At 46.0% G+C, this 18,224-nt stretch overlaps 1 protein-coding gene and 1 pseudogene across 1 annotated transcript in view; one reads left to right on the forward strand and one right to left on the reverse strand.

The window, feature by feature from the left end:
* The window catches only part of ERI3 (ERI1 exoribonuclease family member 3), a 3,093,638-nt gene that overhangs the window by 2,077,977 nt on the left and 997,437 nt on the right, over positions 1-18,224 (forward strand). The gene's annotated exons all lie outside the window — the stretch shown is intronic.
* The window catches only part of LOC122814520, a 48,365-nt pseudogene that overhangs the window by 1,425 nt on the left and 28,716 nt on the right, over positions 1-18,224 (reverse strand).

The raw sequence follows: 18,224 nt of genomic DNA on the forward strand, positions 1-18,224 counted from the left end.
TGTATAATGTTTGCAACTACAGTTGTTTTAAATGGGGTCTGTGATGCATAATGTTTGCAACAAAAACTGTATTAATGTGATTTGTTTTTCATTTATACAAATGCAAGATTACCTATATCATATGTGATAATTTAATAAAAATGTTATTTAATTACAAAAAAGAAAGGAAAAAAAACACTGGCTGCCTATATTGGCAACACTTGTAAATGCGCCTTAAATAGTTACAAACATATATTGAAGGATTCCTGGCACATATTGAGTGAGGTTACTGACACCTCTTTTTTAAGTAATGTTATCTTTGTAGCAGTGGATGTTTAAAACTTGTTTTCTGTGATACCACATGCCATAGGTATGAAATGTTTTTTTTTAATCTTTGGTTTCAACCGTTTCTCTAATTCCGATTTACTGATTGTACATTAGTTCATGGACATCACTTTACACAACAATTTTGTGTTTTTCGGATGGGAATTTTTTCATCAGATATCGGGTGTCACCATGGGTTCAAAATATGCACCCCTTTATGCCAATGTTTTGGCAGAGTGGGAGTCACAATATGTGTTTAACTCCCCATATTATGTACACATAGTTAGGTACTTTAGATTTTTAGATGGCATTTTAATTTTTTGGAAAGGGGACCATGATAGACTAGTGGAATTTATGGATGTTGTAAACAAAACTGCAGATTTTTTAAGGTTTACTTATGTTAGTAGTGTAGACAAAATTGATTATTTGAATGTCATTATTTCAAAGGTAATGGCAGAAGGAAGATATGAGTCTACTATTTTTCGTACAGATACATATTCTAATTCCTTTCTCTATTTTGACAGCAACCATTCCTTGTTCCATAAGATGAACATTGTAAAATGATAAATGGTGCATCTTTCAAGAATGGTTACAGATGATAAGGAATTTTTTGACAAGTTGGCTTTTTTAATAAAGATGTTTAAAGGTAGAGGGTATCCCGATGCACTGTTAAGAGAAGTCAAGGTAGATATTATTAACAGCATTTCAACTGTACTTTAGTAGCCAGTTTCAAAAGAAGAGTTAGTTTCTCTAAAACAAAGTATAAGGCCCATGGTGACATGGGATTATTGATAGGGAAAGCTCATAAGATTGTATGGGTGTCTTTTGCAGTTTATGATTTTTGTTTCTGATGACTTGGCTCAGAATAACCAAGATATTGATTAGAAGCTAGTTTGCAAAATATCTAGTGTAAAAGGGAAAGGGCTAAACTCACAGTTGGTGAATTGTCAGTTGCGTTATGGAACCCCATTCTAGAGTACATTAGGGTTCCCAGTGTACTCTGTACTTCTTCCAGAGTATATTAGAACCCGAGTCAGTCTAGCTTAGTTTCATAACCAGTTGAAAAAAAACACCTTCAACAATCGGAATGCACTTGCTTAAAAGACAGAGGCCAACTACCCATGAAAAATATTAGTTGTGTACTAAATTTCAGACAATTCCTCCTTACCGTTAACTCATTTGAAAATTCTGCTTGTTTTTGCTCTTAACCTTAGTGCTAGTAGTTTCTGCTAAACTTTAAGTTCAAGCTATACCTGTACAGATATTTATTATTTTTTAATTAGTATTATGATGCTTCTATAAACATGACTGCGTCTCATTTATTTACTGCCTATTAATGTATTGCTGTTTAAATCACTGGATCACTCATTTCTTTGTATAGTTTATTATTTGTAAATATCTGCTCATGTCTTTACTTCTGGTTTTGCCTTTGGGCTTGGTTGTGACTGAAAAGGGCCCTTGCACCAGCTCACTTACTTAGTCAACAGAGTTAAATGGTAGCTTTGGAAAGTTGAGCTGATTAAAGACCTGTGTCTTTAGCTCTACTGTTGATGAGGCTTGGCCTACTTATTCAGATCTTAAGAAATGATGAAAGTTTATCGCTTGTGTTTTTTTATTACTCTGAAACTGAAAATCTTAAGTACCTTTATAGCTTCCTGGCCTCCAGTATGTATGGAAGTCACACATTGGACCTGCTTATCCAGGTCTGATGTTATTGTAAGTACAACACATTATTTATTTATTTTTCTTTTTTTCATTGAGGCTGAAACTTTATAGTTTCTTGCTTATGATATGTTGGAACTCTGGCCATTGGAATTCCACTGATTTCTTTGCAGTGAGCTACAATTCTAATTTCTAGACCCAACACTCAGTTTTCAGACAGATTGCCACAAATTTAAGAAATACTGATGAAATATAGACATTCTAAGGCAAAATAAAGATGTTCAGGAAGCCACAAATCAAAAAATGGTTAGTTCAGTGATCTTTTGAGAAAAGGAAAATTGCTATATTACTATGTGACAGCAAGGTGTGAAATTCAAAGCCCCGAAAACTAGAGTCATTTGCATTACTTTCCATCAAAATACAAAAAGTCTAAATAGTTGCTGAGTTTCTGTGGTTAATGTGTGGCTTTAGTGCTTGCATGCATATAGTAATATCTAACAGGGGGATCTAATATAATTATCCATCATCTGTGCTGTTGTGGATAAATGCTTAGCAGTAAAGCACTTTTTGGTGTCATAATTTTTAAGTTTTATTCTGACACCATGCAATATGATTCTGTTGCTTCCTTTAAGGTGAACCTTGTTAATGGGATGGGAACACATAAACACATCTGATGCCTGACTTGTCTTGCCCTCTTGGTGGCTGGAGGTGCTGTACAATGGTGGTTGTTGGCTTGGGGATTAGAGTCCACAAACTTGACTCTGTCTTGTAAACTATGAATCCATGAATACGTGTGTCTTTTTGTGTGTATACATATACATAAATGCTGTGACATCCTTCCTCTGGGCCGATGATCAAGGAGCCTCAATCCTCACCACTGACACTGGTGGGGCACATTCACTGAGAAACGACTAGAGAAACACACAGTATTTTCAGATGCAGCTCTCTGCACCAAGCACAATTTCCCTTAAGAGCACACAGGGAATGCAGACTCCAGTCCTGGGGCTGTATTTACTCTCCAGGCTCCAAATAAGACTCCTCACTGACACAGCTGTAGAGTTAAGCTGTTAGCCGGGTGTTCCAGGCCAAGTCCTCCACCACCCTCTCTTTGAAATCAGTGCTCTCAGCGTCCCTGTTCAAAGTAGCTGACACACACACTCTCTTTGATTTTCACACACACACACACACACACACACACACACACACACACACACACACACACACACACACACACACACACACACACACACAAAGGCCAGCACAGCTTACTCCCCTTGCCACCCAGACTATAAGATAGATTCACTGCCACCAGCCAACTACTTTAAGGCTCTTACCAAGGTACCCAATTACACTCAGTAAAATTAATTCTTATACAAGTGGTAGTGTTTGACCAAACAGCAAGGCTCTCAAGAATGTGGAGCCACAGTGCCACTAAATAAATGCAAGTGCTCACAAAGGTTAAATATTTTCTAAAGGACCTGCCACAATTAAAGCTATAGATATATTTAATAATAAATAATGAAAAAGAAAATATTGAATATCTATTCACAATAAACATCAGAGTTGTAATCACAGAAATATAAAACGGCAACACAGATGGAAACACTAACACAGATACAGAAAAACAATATTTAACTAATTTCACTATAGTTTCCTAACTAAGAATTACTGTTCCCTACTTTCTTGCTAGAGCAAGGCAAGATGAAATGGATGAGTGTCTTTATTATTAATTTCAATAACAGTATGTTGAGTGCTAGTGACACATTTCTCACTAGTGTCTAAATACAATTTCAGTACTGGGCTACAGAATGACTTCACATCTGATCACCTGACTGTGTGGTTCCCATACTACCCCCCTCATAGAAACTTGAGCCAGGATCTGCCACAGATGTGTCACAATGCCATCACTTCTACCCTTCCTGCAGAATGGCTTTTCATAGACATTGCGTCTCTGGCTGCATTCAGACCTGTGAGATAGAATCTTTATGGCCTAAACCAAGTCATTTAATATCAGGCTTTTTTTCTTGAGATTAGCTGGGATGAGGCTGACCCCTTCCCTTCCAGCCTTCCAGTATACTCTGTTAAAATATATACGTTTAAGCAATTACAACAATACAGCCCTGACATATGTGAATGCTTTTTTCTGTTCAGCATGACCCACTGTTTGACACATTTTAAACACAAGCATCTGTACAAATCAGTTTGATATTCAAATGACATATAATTCTTTACAAAACTCCAGCTAGCTATGCTGGCATATGTTACATACCCTACACTGCCTCACATCATCACAGATGCACACACATCTTATGAAGTATAACCATAAATGGCCAAAATCACAATTACAGGCAAAATATGCATTCATATCAGCAACTTTACTAGAAACACATGGACTGTGTTAGAGGCATGCCAAACATTCCCATTAACTCATTACAGCCAAGTGTGCCTTAAGGCTTTTCTGCAGTTACCTCCTACAGCCCCTCAAGGAGTCAAATATTGCTTTTTCATATTTGCATTAATAATTCGAAAACCATGCTACATACAAGATACCAGAATATTTTATCCTGAGGCATACATGATGGCAAACACAATTGTACTCTGTCAAGGAGTGTTTGTTAGAACTGTAAGGTGGCTCAAGCCACATCCACTGGGAGTTAAGGGTACACACTCTAAAGAGCTGTACTGGAGGGAATGAGTTAAAATAATAGTATACCATGTTCATGTACTATAAACTGTGAGTTCTGTATTCACTAAACATCTGGGATATTTTTGATTTATAAACGACTACAGGATTGTTTTGTCACATGAAGGTTGTGTTCACTGTTCACTTTACTGGAATCTGATAATTTTGCTTTATTGTATACACCATTTTTGTGGATTGATGGGTGGTAAGAGGAAGAGGAGTGCTGTTGAATTTCTAACCACACATTATTCATTTGATTTAAAAACATTTATGTATGGACTGTTAATTATCTTGTTCTTCCCTAGAGCCAAAATCTGCATCCAGCATACATGTATTACAAGTGTCAGTATGTTATGCTAGACTTCATAGCCTTCAAAAACGCATGCTATCACAAATTCTGTTATTGTAGCAACTTTATAAGTTTATCAGAGCAATACTTAATATATGTTTCTATTTTGAGGTCTTTATTCCTGCATTATTTTAGGCTTTGTCCAGATTTCTTGAGCTCTGTGGTTGAGAGGTATGAGTGTTAATTGTACTGGGTTGGACCTACTAGGCTGTGTAGAACTTTCCTGTAATTTTTTTACATACAGCTGTAGTGACTATCATTGAGTGGCATGGAATAAGAAGTGTTCTGCTCATAGAAGGTTAGCATGCCACAGAATGTAATGCAGAATGTCTTGTACACACTAGTCACATTCCATTTAATTTTGGTCCGAACTAATCTCTGCTATTAACTTTTTTTAAATATACTTTTTCTCTTCCTTCTATGAATTATGCCTATTTGTTCCCTGTCAGTGCCAACATGAAAATTGCCTCAGATGAGAGCCAACAAGGTGGAACTTTCATTCAATCAGGCATGAAGGTTGCTTTACCCTGGCCATCTGTAAGCCATCAGCCTCCTTAATAGCATACTGCCTCTCTGTCCCACACCACAGACCATTGATTGCCTGCCTAAGGATCCATGGCAGATGTCTGGTATCACCATAGTTGTCTCTCCCTTGTAGACTCAAGCCTCACCAAATCACTCAGAGCACCTCCCACCACTGACAAGTCCCCCAACCTGTCCTTAAGTGCACAAGGAAGCCCTAGCCAATGTAGGTGGTCATGCATTTCTGTTTTTAAGCCGTAACACCTCCCCCTGAATAGACAGACATGTGAACCACATCATCTCAGGCCATTATGCTCTCCCATTTGAATGCATAATCCATTCTACCTGTTAGGAAGGCTACTGCCTGTTGGCCCTGTGGTGAGCAGACATCTGCCCTCTAGCTTGTATTTGCATCTGCAGACCATCCTCATAGGGAATGTGGTAACCTGTAAAGCATTCTTCACACCAGGATAGTCACAGTCACCCTGCTATCCACACTTGCTTCAACAGAAATTCAAGCTGCTAATTGAACCCAGCTTACCTGAACCATAGTCATAGCTTTAGCCCTTTATACCAGCAGAGCTGACATCTCATCTTTTACATATTGACATGAAGTACAAATGAATTACATTGATTTAACACTTCTAATTAGAAATCCAAACATATATTGAAATCAGTGTTCATGGCAGACCCTGGGAATTATCTCCCAATTAGCCTGACGAGTCTAATATGTAAGGCTATGGAGCACATCATCATGGACCTAATTAACAAGGATATAGGGAATCTCCAAACTCTAGATCTCATGCAATTTGGTTTTGTGAAAGGTAGATCATGCCTGTTTAACCCAGTTGACTTCTTTGAGTCAGTCACCAAAGCTGTGGATGAGGGCAAGGCAGTTCATATAGCCTACCTCAATCTGGCCAAGGCCTTTGATACCATTCCCCACTCAGGAATTATTTATAAACTCATCAAACCCTATATCACTAGGTGGGTTGCAAATTGGCTCACAGGTAGCACCCACAGTGTGAAAGTAGCGGATTCCAAGTCAGATTGCCAACTAGTCACGAGTGGAGTCCCACAGGGATCGGTCCTGGGTCCTCTCCTGTTTGGCATCTACTTCTCAGAAGTCCAGGCCAACACGGAGGGACTCTGGCTGACGAAGTTCACAGACGACTGCAAGCTGTGAGCCATTATTAACTCCCTAAGTGATGTAGTCATCCTTCTGAAAGGCCTCACTGAGACCAATGACTGATGTTGAAACCATGGCCTTAAGCTTAATGCCAAAAAATGCATTGTCATCCCCTTTGGGAAAAACTCAGTTCCCACTAATTACCACATTGATGGGAGCCCACTGAATACTGAAGGCATTATAAGAGATCTGGGGACACAGGTTGACAGCAACCTCTCTTTCGACCATCACATTGCCACTGTGGTCAGAAAGTCCTTCTGTGTGGCACATCTCATTACCGAGGGTTTTGCATCCAGGAAGAAAGAGGTCATCATCTCTCTCTACTCTTCCCTCATTAGACCTATCATTGAGTATAATGCTCCATTTGGCATGTACCTCATTAGACACATGCAACAGCTGGAAAATTCACAAAAGTACCTCACGAAGAGGATCCTAGGCCTTAAACATGTGTCCTGCATGTACAGACTCAAAGAACTCCAGATCTGAAGTAGGAACTTCATTTGTCAGCAACCTGTGGGATACGGATCCGATCTCGGATCCGAGCCGGCAACTTCTATCATAGCATAGATCTGAGCTCCTAGCTCCTCCCCCTACCCATAATCCCCTGCCTGCCCTAACTGACCCCAGATCTAGTTTGCCGCTCTTCAAGCAACAGCTAGGTTCAGAGCTCTTGGCGTTTTGTGAGAAAAAAAGTTTTGTATTTTTTCTTTCTGAGTGACTGGTTGTGTGTGTGGTAGGTTTACCCTTACTCCTTTCTATATCTTACATACTTTTGATTTATTTTAAGAATATTTCTCCCTCCCCCGCTGGTCATAGCGTGTGTGTGTGTGTGTGTGTGTGTGTGTGTGTGTGTGTGTGTGTGTGTGACTGAGTGTTAGGGGCCTAGTGAGTGTGCTTTCCTACAGTATGTCGGAGGCCCCTAAGGCAATTTTTTTCGAAATGCACCGAGTGTGGTCACAAGCTTTCACCGGCTGATGGCCACACTCGGTGCGTTAGGTGCCTTGGGGATGAACACCTCTCTTCGGGTTGCGCGATTTGCGCTGTGTTCAACCCCAGGGCACTCAAGGATCGAAGGTCGAAGCTAGTTCTGGCGGGCCTTCTACCCCCAGACTCTGCTTCGGCCTCCGGTGCTTCGGTGCCTGCTACCCCCGGTAGCGGTCACTCCTGCCTCCCTTCCTCCGACCGGGACTCAACCTCCCGCTTCGGCTCCGGAGGATAGGGAGGCCAGGAAAGAGAAGCGGCGGGAGAAGCACCTTAAGCGGCGGGCCGAGGACTCTTCATCGGCCCCGCCCGCCAAGAGGGCTTCCCCGTCCAAGTCTTCTCGATCTCCTCCTCCTCGGATCCGATCCCCTTGTTTCTCCCCGGGACCCGAGGAGGAGGTGATCCGGTCTCCATCGAGGTCATCGAGGCGACACTCCAGGTCTGCCTCGGTGGCCTCGTCGAGGTCCACTTTTAGCATGTCTGATGCGGATATGGACCGGATGATGAGGAGATTCATCCAGGCCCAGATGCAGATGGGAGTGCTCTTGCCCCCCCCCTCTGGGGGGGAGCTCGACCCCTTTTTTCGCTCCTATAGCTCCTCCTCCGACCCGCATTCCGGGCTCGGAGCCGAGCCACGTTGGATCCGGTAAGTCGGAGTCGACCGTGCTGGGCACGTCGGCTCCGACTATTCCCTCGAGTTTGTCGGATCCGACCTCTCGGAGCCGTGGGCCGAGCTTCGGATCCGAGGGATTTGGTGTACTTTTGGCTCCGTCCCGGTCGGAGCACACTGGTCCTTCGGATCCGACGTTCTCGGCGCCGGGTCCGATCCCCGCTTCGAATCCGAGTGGGAGTCGGATCTCGGATCCGTCTGAAAGCGGCTCCCCCTCGGCTTTCTCTGCGGTGGAGAGGGCACTGTTCAGTGCTTCCAGGCCCCCGGTCCTGGCTTCGGCTCCCTCCCGCACTCTTTCTCATCTGGTCCTGGCTCCCCTCACCCGGCCCTCGGGGCAGCCTGCCTCCCCTCACCCGGCCCTCGGGGTAGCCTGCCTCAGCACCTTTAGGAGTTCCAGTGGAACAGGATACAGCCCATGAGGACTCCTCGGACAGCCCCCCCGAGGAGATTCCCCACAAGGCAAAGTGCAAAAGGAGGCACATGGACTCCCCTGAGAGTCTCACAGAAGATACGGACTTGGATGAAGGGGAAGGCTCCCCTAGATCACCCCCTGAGGATGTCTCCTTTGGAGACATCATGGAAATGCTCAAAATCAGAGGTGGGTGGTCTGACCCAAGGCTTCCTCTGACGAGTCCGTATTCCTTGAGGCGTTTGAGGCAGGACCATCTACCTCTTGGGTGTCCCCTCCACCCGACCCCCTGGTGGATCTCATATCCTCTAGGGCTTGGAAGGAACCGGACACCGTAGAGCCGATCCCCAAACGCCCAGACAAAATTTTGAGCCCCCCTGCAGAGAGATCACATTGGAGCAGAGGTCCCCCTGTGGATGCCATGTTGGTGGCTGCAGCCACCAAGAAAGAGTTAGCTCAGGAGAGCCCCACGGTTCATCCTCCAAGCAAGGAGTCTCGCGCGATGGACCATCTTGGGAAGCGGGCCTTCAGTTCAGCGACCTTCTCTATGAGGGCCTTGAACTACATGGCACACGTTATTAGGATGCAGCGGGATCTAATTAAGGAATACGCTGCTTCCCCCCTGGGGTCCATGTCGGAGGGAGACAAGGATTTGTACTCTTCCCGAATGGCCACCCTTCGCTCTATCTCTAATACCTCTATGCGGCTATTGTCTCATGCTACAGAGGGAGCCGCTAGAGCAGGCGGAGTCGGGCTTGTCATGAGGAGACAGGCCTGGCTCCGTCACTGTGACTTCTCGGAACCCTTTAAGGCGTCATTCGCGAATGCCCCTTTTGATGGTTCTGCACTGTTCGGCAAAACCATACGCGACACTCTTGTCCAGAGCGAGAAAGACGGGAAGACCTTGTCTGCCATCGGAGTCCGCTTCTCTGCGCCCCAGAGGTCCTTTTCCAAGAACCAAAAGGGTCAGAAGAAGATGTGGTTCCGAAAATCGCATCAATCTCAGTCTGCTCAGGACAACCAGTCCTCTTGTGGCAGAGGAGGACAGGGAGGACACCGCCCCAGAGGCAGAGGGGGTCCGAGGAATTTTGGGTCCAGAGAACCTTTCTCTGAGAGGCCCACGCAGAACCCCTGAGGGGTTTCCTGACTGCTCCACTCTGGAGGCAGTCGGGGGGGCGTTTTTCGAAGCACCTGGCAAAATGGGAGTCCATAACAACAGATCGCTGGGTGCTTCGTATTATATCCAGAGGTTACCTAATTCCCTTCATAGCCAACCCCAGAATCAGAAGCCTTCCCGACATCCCACCCAGTCAAAAGAAGGCGGCCGCTGCAGAAATTCAGCAGCTTCTACAAAAAAGAGCCATCCAGCCCGTCCCCCCAGATCAAGTCGGATCAGGGTTTTACTCCAGGTTCTTTCTGGTGCCAAAAAAGACGGGGGACTTGAGGTCCATCCTCGACCTCTCTCTCCTAAACCTGGCGGTACCCAAACAAAAGTTCCGAATGGTCACGTTGCAATCCGTCCTCCCCTTATTGCGGGAGGACAACTGGATGTGCTCTATAGACCTCAAGGATGCTTACTATCACGTTCTAGTGGTCAGGCGTTCCAGGAGGTTCCTCCGCTTCCGGCTGGGAGCCAGTCACTTTCAATTCAGGGTCCTCCCCTTCGGTCTCACCTCAGCCCCCAGGGTGTTCACCAAGGTCCTAGCGGTAGTAGCGGCCCACCTGAGACTCCAGGGAATTCAGGTCTTTCCATACCTGGACGACTGGCTCCTCACAGCCCCAACAAGGCATCTACTTTGTTCAGGCAGGGACTATTTTCTCGGTCTGGCTCCCACTGTTAGGATTAACCATCAACATGACCAAATCCTCTCTCATCCCTACACAGATGCTAGATTTTATAGGGGCAAGACTAGATTCCAGACAGATGCTTGCGTTCTTGACTCCAGATCGGCTTCGGAACCTGATGTTACACGTGCAGGCCATTCTTCAACTGCAAACTCCTTCGGCAGAATTGATTCTGAGGGCCCTAGGATCTATGGCAGCTGCAATCCCTCTGCTGCCATTGGCCCGGTTGAACATGAGGGTTCTACAGTGGACCCTCCAGGTACAATGGTCCCTGTCTTGCAACCCTCTGTCTCACCCCATTTCCTTAAGCAAGGTTTGCAGAAAATCGCTCATGTGGTGGCTCCAGTCTCCCAACCTCCACACAGGACGTCCCTTCTCACTACCTCCACCAGTCGACACAGTGACCACGGACGCTTCTCGCCTGGGGTGGGACATTTTTCAGGCAGAACAGTCCAAGGCACTTGGAACGACGTAGAGACCTCTTTGCATATCAACGTCCTAGAGATAAGAGCGGTGCTTTTGACGTTGCAAGCACTACACAACTCTCTTCCGGTAGGGACAATTGCGGTACAGACAGACAACATGTCGGTAGTCTGGTACATCAACAAACAGGGGGGAACCAGGTCTTACCCCCTTTGCCGCGAGGCCATGAGAGTGTGGGAATGGGCGATTTCCACCAACCGCTTTCTCATAGCAACGCACATTCCGGGACGGTCCAACATTCTAGCGGACAGGCTCAGTCGTACTATCCTGACTCCTTACGAGTGGTCTCTCAACCACCGAGTCGCAGAGCAAGTATTTGCCCGATGGGGGCGACCTTGTTGCGATCTTTTTGCCTCTCCTTCAAACACGAAATGCAATGATTACTTCGCTCTGATCCCCCCTCTGGGGAAGTCCCCGAGAGACTCTCTAGTTCATGCTTGGCCTCCCGGTCTGCTTTATGCTTACCCTCCTCTACCCCTAATGTTGAAATTGTTACAGAAAGCCAGGCAGCTGGGGAGCAGAATGATCCTCATTGCCCCATTCTGGCCTCGTCAGACATGGTTCCCTTACCTATGGTCTCACCTAGTGTATCCACCATGGATTCTGGATCCCATTCCGGATCTCATCTCTCATCCTCTCGGTCTTCCGACTCCGAACCTGGTCAACCTCAAGCTAACTGCTTGGTTGCTCCAGTTCCACTCCTCATAAGGACTCCCAGGATCTCATCACCAGTCAAAGCCATTCTTGTAGCAGCTCACAAGCCTTCCACCAGGAAGGTTTATCGGAGTAAGTGGAAACGCTTCACCATTTGGGCAGAACACCGTCGTTTAGACCCTTTTACAGCCCCGATATCATCTATTCTAGATTTTCTAACCTCTCTCTTTCACTAGGGGGCTAGTTCTTCCACAGTCAAGGTACAACTGGCAGCAATCTCATACTACCATGTGGGGCAAGAGTCTGGTCCTCTTATCACTTCCAAACTGTGTAAGACCTTCCTCAAGGGTACCTTCCTCCTTAGGCCTCCAGTTAGAGCGGTGGTACCTCCATGGGATTTATCCTTAGTCTTGCAGGCCTTGACTGGTCCCCCATTCGAACCGGCGGCCACGGTTGATCTCAAATTTCTCTCTTGGAAGACAGCCTTTTTGGTGGCCATAACTTCAGCCAAAAGGGTATCGGAATTACAAGCCCTTTGTGTCAAACCACCATATCTGGTTTTTCACCCGGATAGGGTTTACCTCAGAATCAACCCGTCCTTTCTACCCAAGGTATCTTCAGAAGCGAACATCAATCAATCCATCAATCTCCCAGTGTTTTTCCCCAACTTTCATAACAAAGGAGAGTACAAGCTACATTCCTTGGACGTACACAGACAATTACGTTTTTATATCCATAGAACTGCTGGTCATAGGCAATCCGATCAGTTGTTTATCTCCTTTGCCAAAAGCAATTTCGGAAAATCAGTTTCTAAGGTTTCTCTCTCTAGATGGATCTCGAGTTGTATTCTTTTAGCATATCAGAGTTCGGGGAGGCCTGCACCTCAAGGAGTCCATGCTCATTCTACTAGGGCCGTTGCCACTTCTGCGGCCTTTCAAGCTAGGGTTCCACTGGATGACATTTGTTCCGCAGCCACTTGGGCTTCATCTCACACCTTTATCAGCCATTATAAAATAGATGTTGTTTCCCGAGGTAGAGTGTCCTTTGGCTCTGCGGTGCTCCGGAATATCCTTCCATGAAGGCCACCCAAGACTTAAGTAGCTGGGGACTCTGTCCCACAGGTTGCTGACAAATGAAGTTCCTACTTCAGATTAAGAAGTTATGTACTCACCATAATGTTCCATCTGAGTAGGTATCTTCATTTGTCTGCAACCATTCCCCCCCTCCTTCCCCCTGACCGATTTGATTGTTATTAACATATGTTCCCATTGGGACACCTGTTATCTGTTGTGCTATGGGGCAAACTTGATCTGAGGTCAGTTAGGGCAGGCAGGGGATTATGGGTAAGGGGGAGGAGCTAGGAGCTCGGATCTATGCTATGATAGAAGTTGCCGGCTCGGATCCGAGATGGAACGTTATGGTGAGTACATAACTTCTTATTATTCTCTGTCTCACATTGTCTACTAAGTGGCAATCTCTGCTTGACATACAAGGCCATGTCTGACCCAGCTTTGTTAGAAATGCTACATCTAAAGAAATCCAAATCCCTCCACACTTCCCGCTCCAGAGATCTCAGCCTCATTATCACAATCAACAGAACATGCTGGAGGGACAGGTTCATAACCCAGATACTGCCCATGCTCTGGAATAGACTTCCCATACATGTCAAGCAGAGCACTTCACTGTCCCTCATCAAGGGAAATCATGATGAGTGGATGGGAAATAGAAAGTTCACTCCAGGGATCACTCCAGTGGCTCTACTTGATAGACGTACTGGGAACTAATGTCGGGCAGCACGATGCCAGGTCACTTCTATGGTCTAGGCTTGTAAAGGCTCCATGGCCATTAGCGTAGTACACACCTATGAATGCCCCACTGATGAAGTCAGCATGACAAAAAGATGTTCTTCGTGTTTCACTGTTGCAGTCATCACCTGTGGGTTATCCTTGCTGTGGTAGCCCTCGGCTGGGCCGAATACCAGAGTCACTGTTTTTTTCCGTTCACTGCAGTCGCCTGTAGTCTGACATCAGGTCATCAGTGCTATAAAGCAAGGCAGCCAACATCATTACATCAGTCTTTCTTGCCGTGGAGCCCATAGCAGAAGCAGTTAGCACGAGTGCCGGTCGGTCGCTACCAGAAGTCGAATTTCAGCTGAAAACATCTAAAGCTAAGTCCCCTGATGGGGATCCTTTTTTCTTGCACTAACCAATGTCCGAAAAAGTTAATTGTCTCACCTGTGGAAAGCAGATCCCACACCGAGGCTTCCAGTCTTACTGTGTCACTTGTTTAGGCCCAGACCACGACCTCCCTTGTTGCCGGTTCTGTGCCCTATTTAATGCGAGAACCATTCACCATAGAGCTCTTTTCATCGACAGTTATTTTCATTTTCCATCTTCGCATTCCGATATGGTGTCTGTCAGCCAACAATCTGTGGACATTCCAAAAAAACGTAGAGATAAAGATAGAGACAGACCACACAAGGCTAAGCCTTCTGACGACGCTACAGCTAAGCAGGTCGTCAATTCTCCGGAATTCAGTGAGGCACTTTCGCAGCCCCTGATGCCCGATTTGATATCTACGCAGGCCTCTATCGAGACCCTTTCGGAGTCTGGTATGCTGCAGAAATCTTCTTCATCTTCCGAGCTTTTGTCTGTCTCTGCCTTTGTTGGCTCCGGAGCCACTACACAGGCACTGGCTTCCGAGGAGGCCTTTCGCACTACCGAATCTAGACAAAAATACGTCTTCTCTCCCGACTACCAATTCTCTCAGGCCTAGAAGCCAGGCCAATCCTATGAAATCTGCTTCTAGAATCCATCTTGCTACTGCTCCACCATCCCAAGCACAAATGCTGAAAATGGCAGAGGATCTCATCTCCCTTATCCGGGGCAGTCAGGCCACAACTTCTGAAAGAAAAGACACCCTTGTCCAGAAATTATGCCAGAACAGGATTCTGAAGAATCTGACTCTTCAGTTTTTGAAGAGGAACAGCATCCCTTAACTGCTTATGAGGATTGAGATGCAGAGGAATCCATCCCTTCTGCCTCCCCTCCAGAAAACCTTTCCTTTAGGGAAACCCTTCACTGCCTCAGGGAACATTTCCAATGGGAATCCCAGGATCTCCCACAGTCTAAGAAAAGACAGAGAGAGTTTCTGGATCTGCCTCAGCAAAGACCCCTGGCCATCCCCCCTATTTTAGAAGTGGTGGATAATGTTTTCCATGAATCCAGCTTAGCCCCTGACACCCTCCCTCCTGCTCCCAGTAAACCTAACAGGTACTACAGAGTACTGTATTCTCACAAATACCTGTACAGAAATCCTGCTGCAGACCCAGAGGTCATTACGCAGGGACCTAAAGGAGCTAAGACTAGTTCTGCCAAAAATCCTCTTCGTTCTGACAAGGACTCCAGAGCTCTGGACAGATGGGGTAAAAAAGTATACATCTCTGCAACCTTAGCTGTCAGAGCACTCAATTATCAGTTCCATATGTTAAAATATCAACAACACACTTTGGAACTATTAAAACAGAAAATTGCTACTTTTCCTGACTGTGCCAGTTCAAAAGAGTTAGCAGATTTACTGCACTCTGCTTGTCGAGTGGCCAAACACTCATTACAATGTGGATATGATGCCCTAGAAGCCTCTAGCAAGGCAGCTGTGACAGGATCTGTTATTAGGAGACATGCATGGCTGAAGGAACAACCTCTCCCTGATCATGTCAAGTCTAAACTTATTGATGCACCCCTAGATAAGGAGTGCTTGTTTGGTGAAAAAGCAGAAGAGGTGCTTAAAAAGATGGAAGACGAAGCAAAATCTATGCAAACAGTAAAAGATTTCTTTCAGGTTCAACCACCCAGGTTCAGCAGGAACTTTCCCTCTAAGCACTGGGCCTTCCTTGCACCTGGCAGACAGGGCCAAGGTAAGCCCTGCAGGGATGGACCATCCAGGCCCCAATCCCAGGGCCAGCAGAGAAGCAAACAATGGACCATGTCCATCTCTAAGGCAGGGAGTTCTAAGCCGACCTTCTATGACAAACACAATGACCCCCCCCCTCCATCTGCCCTCCCTTCACTCACCAAAGGCTAGGGGGAAGGATCTCCCTCTTCAAGGACAATTGGCTTTCTGTAACAAGGGACCAATGGGTCTTAAAGATCATTTGTCAGGGATACAAATTCTCATTCAACAAGTTCCCAATTCCAAGAGGGTACCCGGACTTACCTACAAATCAGTGGCCAGAGGCATTGACACAGGTACAAACTCTCATATTCCAGGGGGCAGTAGAACCTATACCCTCAGATCAAACAGGTAAAGGATTTTATTCCAGACTATTCCTTGTTCCCAGAAAAGAGGGCACTTTGTGCCCCATCATGGATATCTCCATTCTGAACACCTCCCTGGTAGTCCCCAGATTCAAAATGCTTACTTTGCAGCAGCTGCTGCCTATGCTAAAAAATGTCTGGCTAGTGACCCTAGACCTAAAAGATGCCTACCTCCACATCCCCATCAGGGAATCGTACAGGAAATTCCTGCACTTCAGAGCAGGAACACAACACTTTCAGTTCTCTGTGCTGCCCTTTGGCTTATCTACTGCACCCAGAGTATTCACCAAATGCTTGGACCTGACCATTGCATTCTGAAGACAAAGAAATATACAGATTTACCCTTATTTGGATGACTTCCTCATTCAGGCAGAGTGCAAAGAAAAGCTGCTCCAAGACCTTCTCTTTGTCAAATCACTCCTAACTTCCCTAGAGTTCACCATCAACGAGAAGAAATCAAAGCAAAACCCCACCAGGAAGATCATTTTCTTGGGAGCTCTGCTAGACACATCATCCTAAACGGCCTTTTTATCCCCAGAAAAGCAGAGCTTCCTGCCTCTCTATTTTACCCAGCTGTCTTCCAGACGTCGCCTCACTGCAAGGAAGTTCCTGCAAGCCCAGGCTTGCATTGCATCTTGCATCCTTCTCATTCCTCTGGCCAGGCTTCACATGAGAAAACTTCAGTGGTATCTAAAGAACTTTTGGTGCCAGCACTCTCAGTCCCTAGAGACCTCTCTCCCTCTGATCCCATGTATAGGGGCCATGTTTCTCTGGTGGGTACAGACCTGGACCAGGAACAAGGGTCTTCCCTTCATCCTCCGACCTACCGGCCAGATCATCACCACTGATGCCTCAGACATTGCTTGGGACGCTCACCTAGCAGGCATAGCAGGCAGGTGCATCCAAGGTCTTGGGGAGGCCCAGCAACTTCACTTTCACATCAATCAGAAAGAAATGATGGCAGTACAAAAGGCTCTGACATCTATCAAACCCCATCTCAGGCCAGGGGTTCTTCTTATAAAAGCAGACAACACCAGAGTAATGTGGTATATCAACAAACAGGGGGGGACCCAATCTTACCCCCTGTGCAGGTTAGCCATGAGCCTCTGGCTTACAGCCACCTCCATGGGTCTACACCTAATTGCCCAATACCTACCAGGGGTCAAAAACACCCTAGCAGACCACTTAAGCAGAACCTTACTGGACCCCCACAAATGGCAGCTCAAGAGGGAAATCTTTCTGCATATCACTCAGGTGTGGGGGACTCCAGAAGTGGATCTCTTTGCCTATCACCTCAACCACCAGCTGCAAAAGTTCTGTAAAAGGGGGTATCACCTCCTAGCGTGGAAGGTGGATGCCTTCACCTTCCCCTGGAACTTCCTCTTTGTGTAAGCTTTCCCTCCTCTGCCCCTTATTCCCAAAGTACTAATCAAAATAAGGGAGGAGAGACCAAAGGCTATCCTCATTGCTCCATATTGGCCCAGACAGCATTGGTACCCTTTACTGAGCCGCCTGACCTTACAGGCCCCCCCCCAAACAGCTTTCCCTGATCTCAGACCTCTTGTCCCAGAGGAGGGGGAAGATACTGCACCCAGACTTACAGACTCTCAATCTCTCAGCATGGCTTATACCTTAAAAGCTAACAAGGAGTCCCTGTTAAGCAAACAGGTCCTAGACATCATCACAAAGGCCAGAAGGCCTAGCACCCGAAAATCATATGCAGGAAAATGGAAAAGAATCTGCTCCTGGAGCCAGTACCTCCCATCCTTCCATGCCTCTTATCTTGGATTACCTAGCCGAGTTGCTCAATAGTGACCTCTCTTTCTCTCCTATTAAAATCCATGCCTCAGCCATTTCTGCCCATTTCGATTCAGACCCACCCCTCTTCTCTCATCCTTTGATTAAGCAATTCCTCAGAGGGGCTTCTAATATCAGATCTCCCAGAAGGCCTCCCACGCCACCCTGGGACCTGAATTATGTTCTAGAAAAATTAACCTTACCTCCTTTCGAACGTGCTGCTTCTACAGAATTGAAATACCTATCCTGGAAGACTGCTTTCCTACTAGCTATCACATCAGCCAGAAGGGTATCAGACTTCAGGCTATCATGGCTGTTGGACCCTTCATCATTTTCCATGCAGACAGGGTTTCCTTGAGGA

This window comes from Protopterus annectens, chromosome 10.part0 (assembly GCF_019279795.1).
Source record: "Protopterus annectens isolate FY-2018-M chromosome 10.part0, PAN1.0, whole genome shotgun sequence".
Taxonomy (NCBI): Eukaryota; Metazoa; Chordata; order Ceratodontiformes; family Protopteridae; genus Protopterus; species Protopterus annectens.